This window comes from Symphalangus syndactylus, chromosome 2, assembly GCF_028878055.3.
Source record: "Symphalangus syndactylus isolate Jambi chromosome 2, NHGRI_mSymSyn1-v2.1_pri, whole genome shotgun sequence".
NCBI classification, from domain to species: domain Eukaryota; kingdom Metazoa; phylum Chordata; class Mammalia; order Primates; family Hylobatidae; genus Symphalangus; species Symphalangus syndactylus.
The window spans coordinates 143370853-143390876 of NC_072424.2; the positions used below are offsets into that span (position 1 = coordinate 143370853).

The following is a 20024-nucleotide window of genomic DNA, read 5'->3' on the forward strand; positions in this document are numbered from 1 at the left end:
GAGCATGAACCTTCTTCTCCCACCATCAGGGTTCTACAATCCCACCCATTTCTGCCCCACACTCAACAGCCTTACTAACACTACCTGCCTTGAATCTATCTGGACAATCTCATTTTGCCTTATCTGTGTTTATACCAGTCACCAGAAGAACCCCCAGATTCTTGGGTTCTCCTTCATCCCTGGGCTCTTTCTCCATATCACCTCTGCATATTCCCTGTTTTGTCCTTCTCTGCCCTCCCCAACTTCTGAAGCCATGTCATTTTGTAATGTAGAATGCACAGATTGACAAGTTTCCATCATTAACCTTCCTCCTGAACCTTTTCTTCACTTTGATGCTGTAGGTGAGCCAGGTTCTTCACAGGGGACAGAATTGCCCCTGCAGTCCTCTCAGCCAGCAGCGTTCCCAGGCCTTCTCTTCTCGTAACTCTTCCAGTGACTAAGACCAATATGCTTGGAGTTATCTGGAAAAACTCTTGCATTCTGAACTCATATCCAACCCATCATCAAATCATGTTGGTTCTACCTTCAAGATACATCCAGAGTCTGACATTTTCTCACCAGTCTCACTTTTATCTTTATTTTACAAGCCAGCATTAAAGTTCACTCTGATTATCTGATTGGCCTTCCCATGCCTACATTCAGCCCTTTACACTAATGGGAGCCAGAGTGATCATTTTTAAATGCCAATGACATCATTACTTCTCTGAACAATTACAAGCAGTGGAAAAGACAAAGCTCTTTCAATGGCTCACTGGGCCCTACCTGATCTGCCTCCTCTTTGCATTTCTGACCTCACCCTGTTCCATTCCCTCTCCTCATCAATTTCCCTTCAGTCATGCTGGCCTCTTTGTTTCTGAGACGTGCTAGGGATGCTCGCTCCTTAAGGTCTTTGCACTGGCTGTTCCCTCTGCCTGAGACCAGTTATTTATATGCCTAATTCACACGCCTTCTGACAGTCTTGGCTCCAACTTACTTTTTCAAAGAGGTTACCTTGATCACCTTTGCTCACCCCTCCATCCCAGCATTCCCAAACCACACACCTGGCTTTACCTTTTTCAGTTTAGTACAGCTCATTACCTTCCAATCTTCCATTTCATTTACCTATGCTTGCTTTTCTTTTTTTTTTTCTTGTTTTTTTTTTTTATGGAGTCTCACTTTGTCACCAGCCTGGAGTGCAGTGGCGTGATCTCAGCTCACTGCAATCTCTGCCTCACAGGTTTAAGCGATTCCCCTGCCTCAGCCTCCTGAGTAGCTGGGACTACAAACGTGCACCAACACGCCCGGGTAGTTTTTTGTATTTTAGTAGAGACAGGATTTCACCATGTTGGCCAGGGTGGTGTCGATCTCCTGACCTCATGCTCCACCCGCCTCAGCCTCCTAAAGTGCTGAGATTACAGGTGTGAGCCACCACACCTGGCCTGCTTTTTTTCGGTTGCCTATTGCCTTCTGTGGGAATGTAAATTCTATCAAGGCCGGGATTTTTATTTGTTGTGTTTGTGGATGTTTTCCAAGTGCCTTGAACAGTGTCCGGCTCAGAGCAATCATTCCAAAAATGCATGAGCCTAAGAAATGCAGAACATTGAAAAGCATGGTGAGAGTTACGGAGGATAAAGTGATAGGTCGAACACACATTTAATTAGAGTTCCAGAAGGATAGGAATTCACTAGTTGAGTATTTGAAAGACATCAGTTTTCAGATTTAGAAAATATAATGAACCTTGGCCAAATACATAGATAATTCAAACATCCACACCTGTGAACATGGCAGAGCTCAGGCAGTCAATCAAAAGTCCTGCAATCACAGCCATCTATTTACCTTAGTTTTTAAAATTCCTGATCTTGCATACTTTCTGTGCATCTTTTACGAACTGAGTATCAATACTGCCTATGGGTTACCCAAGAGAATCCAAAGACAGAACTTAAAAACTAAGAAGTAACATTTTGTTGGGAAGCATTGAGCTTTAGAGGACCACAAACCGTGGTAGTATCTAATATTTTTGCTGCTACCCCTAGAACCACATTTTTGCCCCTTGGGATTGATATCATGCAGGCTCTATGGTGTAAATCATGGTGTCATGCTGCCTATGGAGGAATATGGACCGCAGGTGCCAGCAGGAAGGAGAGAAAGCCTTAGTTAGATAATGAATTATTTGCACACATTGTTACTTCTACAAAATGCGCTGTTGCTAGTTGTTTCCCAGTCTGCACTCTCATACGCAACACCTCCCTAAGCAAGGACGTTCTCAGTCTTCTTGGTGAACTGTGCCAGCTTCCAAAGGAGAAAAGCCATTGGCTCTGCCACACCATCGGGTTCACGGGGGAATATCTCCAGGCTTACATCTGCACTCAGGGAACCCAGCAAGCTTTCTGATGGAGTTGCCATCATTGAGGGGATATATTAGAGCTGCTAACTCCATCCAGGCACACGTTAGAAAATGAGCATAAACTGGAGCTTCCCTAGGCTTCTCCTGTTCTTGGCAGCAAAAAAATACCAATCTCAGAAATCCTCCTTCTGTTGCCCTTCAAGTGTCCTCCATGACAGGACTGTGACTCTACTCGGAAACTCTATGGACCCTCTAGACTAACACAGCACAGGAAGATTTCCTGCAGGAAACCCGAGAGGCTGAGGACTGCAGCAATCATTTCCCCACTCACTCACTCCTCCCTCCTCCCTCATTCCTCCCTCCTCCCTCCTTCCTCCCTCCTCCCTCCTTCCTCCCTCCCTCACTCCTCCCTCCTCCCTCTCTCACTCCTCACTCCTCCCTCCCTCACTCCTCCCTCCTCCCTCCTTCCTCCTCCCTCACTCCTCCCTCCTCCCTCACTCCTCCCTCACTCACTCCTCACTCATCCCTCACTCACTCCTCACTCCTCCCTCTCTCACTCCTCCCTCACTCACTCCTCCCTCACTCCCTCCTCCCTCCTCCCTCACTCCTCACTCCTCCATCACTCCTCACTCCTCACTCCTCCCTCCTTCCTCTCTCCCTCACTCCTCATTCCTCCCTCACTCACTCCTCCCTCCTCCCTCACTCACTCCTCCCTCCTCCCTCCCTCCTTCCTCCCTCCCTCACTTCTCATTCCTCCCTCCCTCACTCCTCCCTCCTCCCTCACTCACTCCTCACTCCTCCCTCCTCCCTCACTCACTCCTCACTCCTCCCTCCTCCCTCCCTCCTTCATCCCTCACTCCTCACTCCTCCCTGACTCCTCACTCCTCCCTCCCTCCTTCCTCCCTCCCTCACTCCTCCCTCCTGCCTCACTCCTCACTCCTCCCTCACTCCTCCTCCCTCTCTCCCTCTTCCCTCCTCCCTCCTCCCTCCTTCCCTCCTCCCTCCCTCACTCCTCATTCCTCCCTCACTTCTCACTCCTCCCTCTCTCATTCCTAACTCCTCATTGACTCCTCCCTCACTCCTCCCTCACCCCCCCCCACTCCTCACTCCTCCCTCACTCCTCACTTTCTCCCTCACTCCTCCCTCATCCTGTGTAACTTTAGCTGAATGTCATTTAGAGTCATTTAGACAGAAACTAGGGTCTCTGTGTTGTCATCATGCAAATAAAAAGTCACCCCCAAACTCCCCACGTGCGGAGCCTACTGTTTCTCTCTTTCCCACTTGATGGCAGCAATCACTGGAAAGACCACACTGCGGAGGAAGACAGGAAGGTGGCCTGACCTTGTCAATAGCTTTTACTTTTTTAAGATGGAAAGTGTTCGCTAGATAGTCAAGAGAGAGAAGGATGACAAACAATAAATCACTGCCCTCTGCGACAGTGGCTTTAGCTGTTTAACTCATGCCTTAAATCCTCAATTTTTTATCCTCCTGAGTATGTGTGGACCTCATTAGAAGCTGCTGAGTTTGTCAGCACCCACTGACCCTCTCCTTATGACAAAAACATTACCCGCCAGAGTTACAAGTCATTCTTCTTCCTCTAGGCAGGTAGAGAAAGCCCCCATTGTGTCCCTACATTTCTCAGTGGGTCCCAGGTAGGCGCAAAGACGTTCCTGCTTTTCCCTGAGAAATTACAGCGTTAGAAAGGTGAAGGACAGAACAGGCTCCCGGTGAGAGGGTTAAAGGAACAGATACGGGTTTGGCGGCCATATAAGGCCAGTAGGTCTTTATCACTTTATACAGAGCTCCTTCTGGAAGCGAAGAGCTGTTCTAACTTTCAAGTTACAAAAGAAACAAAGGCTGTAATTTCTGTCTTACTAAAGGGATCCGTACTGTGGTTCCAGCGCAGGACAGGTCTGAGCAGTGTTTTAGGTTTTCTCATTATCCCCTGCCCAGGTTGGTCTCCACTCTCTCAAATTCTACAAGATAACAAATGATTTTTCCCACAACCTTACAACCTAGTAGACTGCCTTTTTAAAACAGAAAGATCCTGAACATTTTGTGAGACTCGTGGTTGAAGCCCGTAGAGAGGATTTTGAGCCCTCTGTGCATTCTGATCACGTTGTCACCCATTGCGTTCCTTGAAGGGTTGGAATTTCTGTCCAGTGTTGCAGATTTTTCAAAGGGCCTTTCCAAACATCTGGAAAGTAGCTTTCATTTATGTCAATTCTACATGTAAATGATATCATTCTGTATTTGCATCTCATTTGGGATTTGCTGGCTCACGTAATGGTTAAGTTCATGTAACTGATAAGCTTCAGCAGTGGATTGGTCTGAGGCTCAGGTGTCACCAGGGCCCAGGTGTTCTTTGTCACTCAGCCCTGTTACCATTTCCCTGCATTTGGGGGTGAGTTGTCCCCGAGTGGTTGCTGCTACAGAGTCAGATCTCCCAGCCTCCCAGGTTCAGCCAGGGAGAACCAGCCCCTCAGAGTCCTGGAAACCTCATGGTAACCTCACCAGGGGTCTCTGATGGGGCCCCTGTCCAGCCTGGGACACTGGCTGCAACCTGACCTCAAGAGCGTGCTGCCTGTCCCTGCCACCAGGGGACTAGGTGGCTGCAGGTCCTGGTCACAGTCCTACTCCAGGCTGCCGTAGGAGACTAGAACAAGGGATCCTGGTGGGATCCCTTGTTGTTGTTATTGTTATTCTTGTTCCTTCCTATTTTTCTTTCTTCTTCGTTGACTGGAAATAAAATTCAAGGCGTCTGTAATGTAATTCTAGGTTAGTTAATCAGAGGTCACATAGCTGAAACAGTAGTTACAGCGTGTCTCATCTCTATTCCGGCAACAAAAGGCATGACCCTTATTTCTGGTTATTAATAACCTTCTTGATCACCCCCGTAATCACAGACTCTGAATGGGGTTTCTTGTGCTTGTATGGAGAAAACACCTTGGACTTTTTTTTTTTTTTTTTTTTAATGTGATGGAGTTTTGCAGCTGCCAGTATTCACCCATCGGAAGTCCTAGTAAAACTCGATTCTCCCCCACTGACCATACATGATCCAAGCATAAAATATCCATGAGGGAGGTGAAGAAGGAAAAAATATTTATACATGTTCTGAACAGAAGCTGCTGGACTTTTGCCCACAGAAACTTTCAGTTCCAAAGAAAATTCCAGTGGTAACTTCTTGTTACCACTGTGATGGAGGGAGATGGGAGTTGAAGGTGCAAAGCAGGAGCCTTCCTGGACCATGAGGTGAGAGTTCGAGTGACACAGGAGGAGGTCATGGACAACAGTCCACAAGGGACCACTCCAGAGAAGGCTGGACTCACCCCTCTTCATTCCCCAGCACTCTCTGACCAAAGTGGACATGGCCACAGAGAATCTACTGACCTTCCACATCAGACCACCGCAGGGCTGCTCCGCCCAGTGCCCTCAGTGGCAAGAAAAGCCAAGGGAATGCTGAGCCTGGCCACCGCGTGTGAGCCCTGTGACTGTCTGTCCTTACCAGGAGGTGTCATGGCAGCTGGCATGCTGGAGGTATGGCAGCCTCCCCAAGGCATGGGTACATGCGCTCTCCTTGGACTCCCAGCTGTGGTGTCCCTTCTGCAGGGCTTAGAGCTCCATGTTTGTGTTCCCAGCTCCTCTGTCCCCTGTGAGTGGCCGTGTCTCCCTCCGCTGCCCTGACTCACCATCACCTTTGCTGCTCAGCAGCCCACTCTGAAGCATGTCTCTCAGCCTCTTGCACTGGGAGTGTCATGCCTCACCCTCCCCAGGAATAGTGGGGGGAATTGCACTGTTGTCTCCATCAAGTAAAAAGGGTCTTGGGCAATCATTCTGTCCAAGGGAAGGCTGACCATGAACTTGTTGTCTCCATCAAGTAAAAAGGGTCTTGGGCAATCATTCTGTCCAAGGGAAGGCTGACCATGAACTTGAGGGGAATCGAGGCATTAAGCAGGGAGTTCTAGAAGGTCTGTGGCTCCCTCAGCTCCTACCCTTTCTGACCCATGCGAGCACTGGCACCGCACAACCTCCTCTTCTTGTTGTTCTGGGATGGTCTCATGTTCACACCTGCTGTCTCCCCAGTTAGGATTTAAACTTTTATGGGGTGGAATAGACACATGCATGAAAGGAGTTGATGTTTCATTTCAATAGTTACACATTTACAAAAAGGTTGCAAAAATTATATAAAGCATTCCCATGTATCCTTCACCCAGCCTCCTGAAATAATACATAACCACAGCGCAGTTATCAAAATCAGGAAATATGCATCGCTACAGCAATTTTAATGACTGTATAGTCACTCTTCAGATTTTGCCCCTTGCCCTGCGAATGCCCTTTTTTTGGTCCACATTAAATTTAGTTGCTTGGCTTTCCTAGAAAAGTTGCTGTCTTGACCACTTACTATGTGTTAGGCACTCTCCTAAGTTAGGCTGTTTCATGCTTCTCATTTTGTTCTCACAGTCTTGTTAGTTAGGATTCTATTTATTGTCGACATTTAACCAGAATGTGAATATAGTTTAAGATAGCTCTAATGGCTGGAATGAGGCTCAGAGAAGTTAATTAACTTGACGGAGGAAACACAGCCAGTAAACGGCAGCACTAGCCTTTGAAGCAGATGTGTCTGCTTGGGAGGGAGGCTGAACTTCTCACTCATGCATCTACACAGCAGGGCAGCTAGGGCTCTGGTCACCCCATCCCACATTCCTAATGCCTTTCCTTTCCCAGATACCCACATATTCGTATATTCTCAAGTGCCCAGCAGCCTGCTAAATATATAGCAGGGGTTCAGTAAAGGTTTCTAGTGGGATTGAACAGTCCAGGTATTTGATAGAACTTAAGTGGAGTTTGAATTGCAACAACATTTTTTTTTTTTTTAGCTTTTGGCTTCCAAGATGGTGCCATGTTAGCTCTTTGAATTTATTTCTCAGTAACGAACACAGGGTGCTTAGTTGACCCAGTCATTGCTTTCAGGTCAAAGTTGGCAATGAAGATTCTTTATCTGTGGCTGGAACTCTCTTAGTGCAGACCAAGTGATGTGTTCATGGCCCTGGGCACCTTGTCTCCCCTCGTTGCTCTTCCTGGCATGTCCATCAAGGACCAGTGGTGCATTTGCAGCATTTCCTGGATGACTAAAGTTTCAAAAGAGTGCTCAGAGAATAAAATATGGCTTGATTGAGTGTTTGTTCAATATGACAGCTGATTTAGGAACTACATTCCCAAAGAGTGCTTTCCGAAAGACAGCCGTCTGTGGAGGAATATCATACATCTCTCCTGTGACATGGTAGCAGGTTTTTCAGTGATTTGGTGAAGCCTGAGAAGATATGTTGATCCAATCTGCAGATGACAAATTTATGAGATGGCGCTAACGCGAAAAATGACAGACTCAAACTACAGAAGGCCTCGACAGGCCAGGACACTTGGCTGAAACCACAAGATGAAATTAAACAGACATATAAGTCAAGGCCTGCATTCAGGCTCCAAAAAATCAATTGCACAAGTGGTGGAGAGGGAAAACCTAGATTTATAGCCCTTCGTGTGCAAAAGATGTGGGAGGGAGTTTTAATAGACCACAAACTCAACGGGGAACCAAGAGCAGTTCTGGCTCCTGGAGAAGGACCACAACCCTGTACTACATTCCCCGAGGATGTGCACATGGAGAAGATAAGCAGTCTTCCCACCAAGCACAGGGCTGGCCACATAGCACCTTGAGGATTCTTCTCAATTCAAAGGGTCACCTTTTAGGATGGAAACTTAGAAAATGCATATAAATATGTGTTCATATTATGTTATAATATTATGCGATAATATTATTTATAGTATATTTGTTCAAAGCTGCAAGCTGTCCTAAAACTGATACCACAAGAAATAAAAACCTTTCAAGAGGTCCCCATTAGCCAGAGCAGTGGCTCTCTACCCGGGTTAAGTATTAGAAACCCATGGAGCTTTAAACGTTTCATATCCTAGAATGACTGATTCAGTACGTTTGGGTAGAATCTGATGTCTGCATATTCAAAAGCTTTTCAGGTAGTTCTGATAAATAGCCAGGACTGAGAGCCACTGGCCTAAGGAACACAGTCTGAACTACTCAGCCTGGCTCAGTACAGGTTTGCCTCTTAACCATCCTTCCTACCTAATGTCCACTGTCCTCTTGTTGAGGGTTGAATTTTGTCCCTGTAAAAGATATGTTAAACTCCTAACTGCAGTGCTTGAGAATGCCAGTTTATTTGGAAATAGGGTCTTTGCAGATGTGAGGATGAGGTCATACTCCATCAGGGATACGTCCGGTACAACAGGTGTCCTTATAAGAAGAGGAGACAGACATGAGGAGAAGGCCATGGAGATACAGAGACACAGATGCAGAGGACGGCCACCCTGTGAAGACGTGGGCAGAGAAGCCCCAAGTCAAGGACTGCCTGTGGCCACCAGAAGCTGGGAGAGGTGAGGAAGGATCCTCCATGGGGGCTTTGGAGAGAACACAGCCCTGCCCCCACCTCAATCTCAGACTTCTGGCCTCCATAACTGAGAGGGAACGTTTCTGTTGCTTTAAGCCACCTGGCTGTGGCCCTTTGTCACAGCAGCCCTGGGAAATGAATCACCCTCTTCATAAAGTCCTCACTCCGTAAGACAAAGGCCTTCCTTATCCCTTTCCCTGTCCTGGCCTTTGCCACAGTCCTCTCAGACTTGCGAAGCCTGCACGTGCCGAAGTCCTGACCCCACCCCTAGTTCCTGCTCTCATGCATGTCTTTCCTGAATTACCAAAACCTCCTGCTCCCGTGGGTGGCTAGAGTGTTGCCTGTGAGGGCCTCGGTGTCCTCAGCACTTTCATTCCGGGCTCCTCAGTCCTGTCAATGGTGGAGATGATGAATTGTCCACCAGAGCCATCCTCCCCCGGTCCTGGCTTCTGGACACACGAGCAGATTGCACAATCCCACCTCCAGGGATTTGACTGTTTCTGCCACAGAAACAGAAACAAGCGTGGTGTGCACCATGCCCAGGCCTCTGCACCCACTGGCTGGATTCGACTCTCCCAGCTGAGCCTCGACATGGCAGAGACCCAGCTTCAACTGCAGAAGCAAAGGCCACATCCTGCCTGGGCTATGGTGAGAACAGGACGGGAAGGAACTGGGCTTTGATAACCCTCTGGCGCACAGCCCAGCACCCACCCAAACACCTCCCGGACCAGCACTGCGTCTTGCTGGAGCTGTCCTCTTGTCGGGACTCTGTCGAAGCCATTTCACCTTGTCCCAGCTAATATAACAGATCTTTTCGTCCTACTAAACTGTGAGATATTGAGGACAGTTTCCATGGCTGTCATTTTAGTAACTGAAACACCTAGCACAATGCTTTATATGTAATACATATTCAGTATTTTTTTTTTTTTTTTTTTTTTTTTTGGAGATAGGGTCTTGCTCTGTCGCCTAGGCTGGAGTGCAGTGGCATGATCTTGGCTCACTGCAACCTCCACCTCCCGGGTTCAAGTGATTCTCATGCCTCAGCCTCCCAAGCAGCTGGGATTACAGGTGCCCACCACAACATGCCAGCTAATTTTTTTTTCTTTTTTTTGAGACGTAGTCTCGCTCTGTCGCCCAGGCTGGAGTGCAGTGGCACGATCTTGGCTCACCGCAAGTTCCGCCTCCCGGGTTCATGCCATTCTCCTGCCTCAGCCTCCCGAGTAGCTGAGACTACAGGCACCTGCCACCACGCCCGGCTAATTTTTTGTATTTTTAGTAGAGACGGGGTTTCACCATGTTAGCCAGGATGGTCTCGATCTCCTGACCTCGTGATCCACCTATCTTGGCCTCCCAAAGTGCTGGGATTACATGCGTGAGCCACCACACCCAGCCAACACGTGGCTAATTTTTGTATTTTTAGTAGAGATGGGGTTTCACTATGTTGGTCAGGCTGGTCTTGAACTCCAGACCTCAAGTGATCCACCCATCTCGGTCTCTCAAAGTGCTGGGATTACATGCATGAGCCACCACACCTGGCCTTAGTAAATATTTTAAGTGCCTGGAAAATCATGAGAATCCTTATAGAGGAGACAGCTAACAAGAGATTTCATAGCCATCTTGAGGCACTCAACAGTCTGTTGGGCAAAAATATGGGCAATTCTTATGGTTGTAGAACTGAAAAAAAATATGGAAAAGCAAACAGAATTTCCTGGTGTCCAAGCACTAAACAAACTGCCTGGAGAAAAGGTGAACCTGCAGTGTTTGGAAGTGCTTTGGTGGAAACAGTGGCCACGTGGCCAGGGTCCTGGCAGTGGAGTTTAGAGGAGAGTTTCTAAATGATCACAGAAATTGGGGAGGCCCTTGTATGTAGACTGTCTTTAAAGACTTGAGGCTGGATGAAACACCAGGGGCGGGATGCCATACGGGGAAAAAGAATTGGAAAGAAATGACCTGAGGACAGAGTCTGGGAGTGGGCGCCATCCAGTATTTGTGGGGTGGGTTAGATAGGGAGGGTCCTAGGGAGGGTCCCAGGGAGGAGAATGATAGCGTCTTGAGGTGCAGGCGCCCCCAGGGAGTGGGGTCCCTGGAGGGGAAGGGATGGCTGTGGCACACTGCTGAGGGGTAAGGATTGGATTTGAGCATGTGCTGATCTCGGCAGGAGCTGTTTCGATGATGGGATCATGGCAGGGGAGTGAGAAGGATGAGACCCGCCCCCCAGCCCTCCTGCCCCAACTCCAGGCTTCTTGCTTTGCTTCCTGCCCTGGAGTGGCCTGTTCATCTTGGAGTTCCGACGTGTCATTTGGGAATCCTGGCACACACTGCAGGTGAGCTCAGGATGTGCCTGTGGGTGCCTTTTCTCCCCCAGTGAGATGCAGGATAATGGCTTCCCAGTACATCCCCAGAAGCCTCACAGTAGCTACTGGAGGGCTTCATTTCCAGAAATGCTGTGCTTTCCTCCAGCTGCTTAGGCTAAAACCTTGGAGTCTTCCTTAACTCCTACCTCTCACCTCATGTCCACCCAGTAGTAGAACCTGCAGGCTCTACCACCATCAGGCGCCCCGTGCCGTCCTTTCCGGCCGCTCCCATCAGCCCCTGTCACTCACCCCCTTGTACAAGCTGCTTCCCACATCGAGGCCAGGGCTCCCCTCTGTCTCCCCCTCCTACCTTGCCCTGGGAGGGTCTACTCCCCCTCTACCCCCCATGAGTTGCCATCTGCCAGAAATGGGAGTCCAGTCTTCTTAGTGCTGTGCCCAGATCCCCCTGCTGCCTCCTATCTCCTTCACAGCGATAAACTAAGCTCTCACTGTTTTTACACTGAGAAGGTGGCTGCTGTAGATTCTGTAGCAACTTCTAGGACACCAGAGCTCCACCTCAACCAGAATAGGAGCTCCTGACTGCCTGGGAATGAAACATACAACGCAGCACCTGGTATAGCCTGGTGAGCGAGCACAGCCTCGGGTCATGGTGCCAAGGTGCCAGGCACCACCCTTTAGGTCTCGAAGTCCATATTGGAACTCCAAGATGAACAGGCCACTCCAGGGCACAGAGCAAAGCAAGAAACCTGGAGACTGGGGATCTCTTCCTCGTCACTCCCGTGCTGTGATCCCACCATCAAAACAGCTCCTGTGGAGATCAGCATGTGGTCAAATCCAATCCTCACCCCCCAGCCTTGTGCCACAGCTGTCCCTTACCTCCTGGGAATCCCACACCCTGAGGGCGTCTACACCTCAGGACGCTCTCATTCTCCTCCCTGGGACCCTCCCAACCTCCCCTCCCCTAAACACTGGACGGCACCTGCTCCCAGACTCAGCCCTCAGGTCATTCCTCTCCATTCTTTGTCTCCTTATGGCATGGCAGGGCTGGAAGGCCTCCCACGACCTGGCTGCTGCCTCCTCCCTGCTCCATCCCAACGCACTGCCTTCCTCACTCGGCCACGTGCTGCTGTCCCTACGGCAGCCTCAGGGTCTCTGCCTTTCAAGAAGGTTCTTCCTCCAGATGTCTGCGTGCATCATTCCCCCATTTCTTTTGGTCTCTTCTCAAAAGTCATCTGATCCCAAGGCCTTCGGGGACCCCATCGAGGCCTCCCGGCAGCTCCTGCCTTCACTTGTTGGTTTTGTCTTTTTCCCATGGAGGCAATGTGAGTTCCATGGGGACAGGGGATTTGTTCATTTGTGCATCTTTCCCTGGCATCCAGAAGAGTGTCTGGCATAACAATGAGACCAGCAACTTTTGTGGTACGAATGCAAACATACTGGTTAATTTGGGGGATGATCCTCATTCAGTAATTGCCAGAATCTAGGTATTTTATTGTTGAAAGATACTTCTGGTAGCAACTTAAAGAAAAGATACTTCTGGTAGCAACTTAAAGAAAAGGTACTTCTGGTAGCAACTTAAAGAAAAGGTACTTCTGGTAGCAACTTAAAGAAAAGGTACTTCTGGTAGCAAGTTAAAGAAAAACTGTTGAGATCATAGTACTCTTTCCCACACTTTGACTAGAGTTGACATTTAATAAGATCAGAGCCATCACACTAATATTCAGCCATTGTTTTCACATATTCCCTGAGTATTGACTGAGAGTCACTGGGCCAGAGGATGGGCTAGGGGCTGGGATGTACAGTGGTGAATGGAGACTGTCATTGCGCCTACCTTCCTTGGCTTCCAGGCTAGTGGGCAGAGAGATGTTTTGCAAAAATCACAAAAATACGCTTATAATTACACATTCAGGTGAGTGCTATGCAGAAGCAGCACAGGCATGCTGAACGACTGACTGAACATGGAATCCTTTCTAAAGCAGTCACATTCAATCTGAGCCCTAAAGGGAGGTGCCTGGGGCCTTGGCACCCGTGACCCAAAGCTGTGTGCGCTGGCCCGGCTGTACCAGGTGCTGCGTCCTGGGGTTCATTCCTGGGCTGTCAGTAACTCCTACCCTGGCTAAGGCAGAGCTCTGCTCTCCTGGGAGTTGCTACAGAATCAACTGCAGCCACCTTCTTGGTGTAAAAATAGCCTCTCCCTCTGCTTACGGAGTTGGGTTGCTCAGCAACCTGTTTTTTCCCTTTTCTTTTTGAATCTCCCCATACACTGATTTTCACTGGCCCTTCAGAGATCCACTGAGGAGGGCTGATTGGCCAGGGATATCTGATGGGTCCTGCTGCCAGGAGCCAAGGAGGCCATGAGGCCAGGGGAGGCAAGCGAGGCTCCCACAGGTTCGCTGGTGCCCTCACAGCCTCAGCGACATCTAGTGGGCCTTCCTGCCCCTGGCCCTGTGAGGGCGATGGGGGCTGAAAGAGAGGGGCAGGGAGATGTGCTCTCTGTTCTAGAGACACGTGGAGGTCTGTCCAGTCAGATCATTCAAAAATAAAGACATCTGGGTGGGGCGCAGTGGCTCATGCCTGTAATCCCAGCACTTTGGGAGGTCGAGGCAGGCAGATCACTTGAGGTCAGGCGTTCAAGACTATCCTAACCAACATGGAGAAACTCTGTCTCTACTAAAAATACAAAAATTAGCTGGGCATGATGTCAGGTGCCAGTAATCTCAGCTACTCCAGAGGCTGAGGCAGGAGAATGGCTTGAACCCAGGAGGTGGAGGTTGCAGTGAGCTGAGATCACACCACTGCACTCCAGCCTCAGTGACAGAGCGAGACTCTGTCTCAAAAAAACTAAAAATAAAAATAAAAATAAAAGACATCTGACCAGTGGGCACACATCATCTCCCTCTCTCTCTTTTGTCCCTCTCTGTCTCTCTCTTTCTCTGTCTGTCTGTCTCCAACCCCCATGTGTACATACACCTAGTTGTAAAGAAGGAGAGATTGTAGTTGAACACCTTTCTTCCAAACCCAGTGAGTACTGGTTATAATTGGTTGGTAACAGAGAAAGGATTTCAGGACAAATCAGAGACAAAGTTTACTTCTCCCTTCTAGGCTCCAGCTCGAGGCCAAATTCAATAATCAATCTATAAAGGATAACTGCAGGCTTCACATCTATCCAACATACTCTCACAGTTCCTGGATGCCACTGTGACAATTACACAGCAAAATATACGATGTTCCCTGAACTAACCAAACAAATGAAAACAGGCCCCTGACTGAAGCCAGGAGCAAGTTTGTGTTTAAAACCAGACCTGGGCACCCTCTTCATGAGCAAAAGGCCTAGTTGTAGGTCACGGTCACGTGCACAGCCAGTAATAGGAGAGGGAGAGCCCAGGCTGCGTGGGACAAAGCACTGTAGACAGCAGCACGTTCCACCTCGGCCTCCACGTGGACACATCCACTGAATTCTCCACGAACAGGCTTTGATGATTCCACAACGAAGCATTCACCCACTTGGAAGCCCCTCATCTATCAGGACCCGGCCCTGTTTCTGTGGCGTCTCCAGCTCCCGGCTCGACGCCCGGCAGGAACTCAGTGCTCCCCCAAGGCTAGCTAAACAAATGAACTTCCACGGCACGCGGCAAAAAGGGGCACCTCTCCTGTTATGCCCAGCTCCACACCAGTATGTCTTCAATTCACTTTCTACAGTTATTCACCTAAAGTATTAAAAATGACCATTCTCTCCTCTGTTTTAAAACAGCCAGTGGCGCCTGCAGCACAGAGAACAAAGCCCAGGTCCTCATCAGGGCTCCGGGTCTCACGTGGGCTGCCTCTACCTCCCCTGCTCCCCTGCCTCGCATCTGGCTGCTCAGGCCTTGTTACAAAATGCCCCTCATGGCCGGGCGCGGTGGTTCATGCCTGTAATCCCAGCACTTTGGGAGGCTGAGGCAGGCAGATCAGCTGAGGTCGGGAGTTCGAGACCAGCCTGACCAACATGGAGAAACTCTGTCTCTACTAAAAATACAAAATTAGCCAGGCGTGGTGGCACATGCCTGTAATCCCAGCTACTCAGGAGGCTGAGGCAGGAGAATCACTTGAACTTGGGAGGCAGAGGTTATGGTGAGCTGAGATTGCACCATTGCACTAGCCTGGGCAACAAGAGTGAAACTCCGTCTCAAAAAAAAAAAAAAAAAAAAAAAAAAAAAGAAGATTTTATTTTTCTCATTTTCTTTGTTCATCTCATTTATTTGTCCCCATGACTAAGCCCAGCCCTGTCACATAAAATTATCCAACAGACATTAGCTGATCTGATATGCACGATTGAGGTCAGAGTATCCAGAGATATTTACTCACTCCATTGTCCAAGTTGCTTTTCAAACAGTCCCAGTCCATTATTAACTATTGATCACCTTTGTTCCTACCTCATTTGTGTGAGCTGTAGGAAATCGTGGTCAATAATTATTTCCAAATTGAATAAAAACAAAGACAAATTTTGTATATGTATATGCAATCTATACATAGGACTGCATGGATCACATATGCAGATTACATTTCTGTCTGACAAGCTCATGGTCTTCTCGGAATCTTTGTTCAGAAAAGCCCACCCCATATTGACTGACTGCACATCCACTCCTCTGGCCACAGCCCTTGTTTCTCAGAGATCTGCAAACAGATGCCATGATTTGAACCTTTGCTTCCTCAGCTGGATTTATGTAATGCAAACATGAGCAAGCAGCAAGCCGGTTGCCGTGCAGTGAGTGTTTTCCTTTGATTGGTGTTTCTGGATTCAAGGTCAAATGATCAGTTGACTGTTTTTTATCCCAGTTGGTGGGTTGCTTTTGGCATCACATGCATAGGCGGTGCACCCTGAAATACTTCCTCTCTTTGCTCTTGCTTGATATGGTGTGAACTCCCAATACTCCCTCACAGAACTGGCTCTCTTCGGCATTCCTTATTTCAAAGAATGGTTATCTGTGGCAGCGCTGACTCGCTGACCACTGGAATTTGTGAGCCCATCTAAAGAAGGAAGTTCTAGGAAGTGGCTACCCACCAGCAGTGATATTTCCTCGCCATCCTTCCCATTCCAGGTGTGGCCCACGGGCTGTTCTTGCCAGTGGAATGTAAGTGGAGGTATCAGCATTGTTTCTGGGCCAAGATTGAAGGGCAGATATGTCTTCTCCACACTCATCATCCTTCCACAGTCTGGACACAGATAACAGTGAGTCCCTGGAGAAGGCGAGGCTGCAGAAGAAAAGGTCTTGGGTACATGAGGGAAAGCTGCCCAGACCAGGAACACACATTTTATACTGTTATGTGAACCAGAAATAACTTCTGTTGTGTTTGAGCCTTTTATATGTGGCCTATTTGTTACAGCAGCCAGCATTACTGTTACTAACACTACAAATTGAGCAAGATAGAAACACGGAAGTCACTGCTGACACTTTTTTCCTCGTCTCCTACATTTAACTCTTTTTCAAGTCCTGTTGCTTTACTTCCTAATTAAAATTGAGGGATGATAAAGGAGAGTAATAGGATGTTTGTAAGTTAGGTGGGGTTCGGTTTTTACAGAATTTTGTAAGGAGTTCGAATTTTTATTCTTCTGCATTGGGAGCTCATTGGAGAATATTAATTAATGGTGTTTCATATGGTTTCAGTTTTTAAAAAACTTTTTCTGCCTGCTTTGACTACACTGTAGTGGAACAAGGAGGAAGGCTAATTTTCTTAGAAGTTGAACTAGTTTAGTACTAGCGAAGATGGAGGAAAGTAGATGAATTTAGGATTCATTTTGGAAGTAAAGTTGATAGAACTTCTTTAGGGTTTGAATGTGATGGGTAAAGGGAAGTGAGAGATCAATAATGAGAGAGTTTTGGTTGGAGTTTGGGGCCACATATTGAGACTAGGAGACAGAAAAGACAATTGGAGGAAGGCAAATAAGATTTCTCCTTTGGACACATTGAGTTTGAGGTTTCAATAAGACATCCATGTGCATAGGTCCAGGAAACTGTTGTATAACAGGCAGCTACTCATTGGAAGTTGGAAGGATAAAAGGTGGAGGTAACATTTTGGGAATTATTTTCATAAAGAAGGTGATTAAAGCCATTACTTTGGATGAGATCACCTGGGGAGAAAGTGTAGATACAAAAAAAGGCTGACTACTCCAACATTTAGCAACAGAGAAGATGGAGAATAGCCAGGAGGAAACAGGAGGATGAGACATCCTAGGAACCAAGGGAAGAGGGTGCTTTAAGGTAGAAGCAGTCACCTATGGAAAAGAAGAGGGCATCAAGAAGAAGGCAGAGAAATGGCCACTGGATTTAGCAAGAAGGAGGCCCCTGGGGACCATAACAAGGATAGCTTCATTGGAGCGGAGAGATGGAAGCCTGGTTGCAATGGGCCAAGGAGAGAATCTCAGCTGAGGAAGTGGGGATGGAAACATTGGTTTCAAGGGGAACAGAGGAGTAAGGCAGTAACTGGAGAGAATTATAGGACGTAGGAGGGTTGTTATGCCAAAGATGAAAGATATGAGAGAATTTTTAATGCTGAAGGGAATGGCCAAGTATAAAGGGAATAATTGGTGGTATAGTAAAGAGCAGGGTAATTTCAAGACAAAGTCTTTGAGAAGAGAGAGGGGACGGAATCCGAAGCAGCAGTGGAGGGGCTGGTCTGTGTTGGGGTGAGACCATCGCATCTGCCTTTGGGGAAGGGAGATGTGGAGACCTCCATGGGTCTGGATGGGCCTACATTGGGAAAGAGAAAAGGAAGTCTCTATGATTGATCCTATTTTTGCAATAAACAATGAAGAGCGGTCATTGGCCAAGAGTAAAAAGAAACTTAAGAATCAACCCATACAGGAAATTAATACCTAATTTCTTAGACTATAAATATAATCACTAACTTTAATTTTTCAAAATAAAGTCTCACTCAATATTTTTTCTCTCTTTATGGTACAATATTTTCCCCTCATTTGGGTCAAATCCTTCTAAGGAGGGTTTTCTAGGCAGCAAGTTTTTTTGGAGGGCAAGGATCTCCTATACTTTAGAATATTAAACAAACAAATGTAAATGTAAGAAAAGTGTTCTTTTTATATTTGACATTTCTCTGAGTTAGAATGTCTCAGTTTCCATTAATTTCATTTGCTGTTTTTGTGTTCGCGTAGTACTGCATTTGTGGATAACCATGGAATCTTACTCAGAAAGATTCAAATCCAGTGTGAGTCACATTCAACTCTACTTCTTTTTATCAGCAGCATAAAATTGGTCACATTCAACTCTACTTCTTTTTATCAGCAGCATAAAACTGGTCACATTCAAAGACTTTCATTGAACAATGTCTACCAAAAGTAATTTGTCTACTAATTAATAGATTTGAGTTTTCTTTGTTATTTTAGCTCTTGTGTCATATTTGCCTAAATTCTTTTATCATTTTTAGATATTTCATGTCTTTCATTATTTAATAATTATGAGCTTTTGTGTCATAGAATTTGTTATTTACTGTATACAAGGAAACATCACCACTCTCCAGTCTCCAAACTACCATAGACGTAGATGTTTGTAAAGAATCGTTATGCAGAGCCAAAGCCATTCAACTACATAAAGTGATTTCTTTAACTTTACAAAAGTAATCTTTTCATACCAAAACCTTACTAATTTCAACCAATTCAGGAAATTTACTTCAAATATTGGAGAAATGAAATTTTGTATTATAAATAAATGAAATTTTATTATATTTATGTCTACAAAGTCTATGTACAGATTGTTTAAATTAGTAGACAATATTAAATTGTTATTCCTAGCCTAAGTTTACATACATGCAATTAAAAGCCATTCAACCCTTAAAAATCTCGTTCTTTTATATGTGTTCATCTTTCTTTAATAATCACTAAGAATCTTGTCCATATCTATTAATTTCACTAACAAACACTTTTTATTAACTGTCGATAGCATGGTTATACTTGTAAGGAGTCTAAAACACATATGTATATACATATATGAATTTAAAGATCAAAAATACATAGGTTTATATATTTTAAATTGCCATTTACATGGTAATTTTAAAAATTCTTTCTTTTTCTCTAATTATCTGCAGTAAGCATATAATACTTTTTTAACTGAAAAAAAAAAAACAAACAGCCTCCAGAGAATGAGAGTGACTATTAAACACTTGCGAGGCTGAAGATTCATAAAATCCAAATATTAATGATGCTGGCCTGGAGCTGGAAAGGCTGCACGCAGCAGTGACAGCACGTGGGGTTTTCCAAACGCCAGGTTTAAAAACAAAGCAGTGATAACCTTACCTAGTTCTAGACACAAATCTAATCATAAAAGTAATAGTATACGTTCTTGTAATTCGGAAAAGATGTGTTATTTTATAAAACAATTTTTTCTTCTTTCTTTGTTTCTTTTTACCTTCCCTTTTTCTCCTTCCCTCCCTTCCTCCCTTCCTCCCTTCCTTCCTCCCTTCCTTCCTTCCTCCCTCCCTCCTTTCCCTTCATCCCCTCCCTTCCTTCCTCCCTCCCTCCCTTCCTCCTTCCCTCCCTCTCTCCTTCCTTTCTTCCCTCCCTCCTTCACTCCTTCCTTCCTCCCTCCCTCCCCTCCCCCTTCCCTCGTTCCCTTCCCTTCCCTTTCCTTCATTCCTTCCTTCCTTCCTTCCTCCCTTCCTCCTTTTCTTCCTTCCTTCCTTCCCCCCTTCCTTCTTTCCCCACATGAGACTGGTGGCAAAGCCAGTCATCTTGGAATAGTGGACTCCTGGAGAAGAGCTTAAAGTCACATAAGACCCTTCTTTGTCACAAAGTGCTTCGGCCAGTACTGCTCCAAGGGCACTGTGGAAAGGAGGAAGCTCTCCATTTAGCTTTCACAGCATAAAACCATTTCACACTTTTCCCAGCCTTCTATGAACTCACGTCCTGGGATCCTTTCTCCCTTCTCCACCACTTGCCTTCTGCAA

At 46.7% G+C, this 20024-nt stretch overlaps 1 protein-coding gene and 1 long non-coding RNA gene across 2 annotated transcripts in view; both read right to left on the reverse strand.

The window, feature by feature from the left end:
* The window catches only part of PDE10A (phosphodiesterase 10A), a 667471-nt gene that overhangs the window by 565571 nt on the left and 81876 nt on the right, over positions 1–20024 (reverse strand). The window lies entirely within an intron of this gene.
* LOC134733569 (uncharacterized) lies at positions 5253–7567 on the reverse strand. The gene is made up of 2 exons (XR_010117156.1): positions 6185–7567; positions 5253–6116 (listed from the first exon to the last, which is right to left on the reverse strand). It is a non-coding gene; the product is annotated as an uncharacterized lncRNA (long non-coding RNA).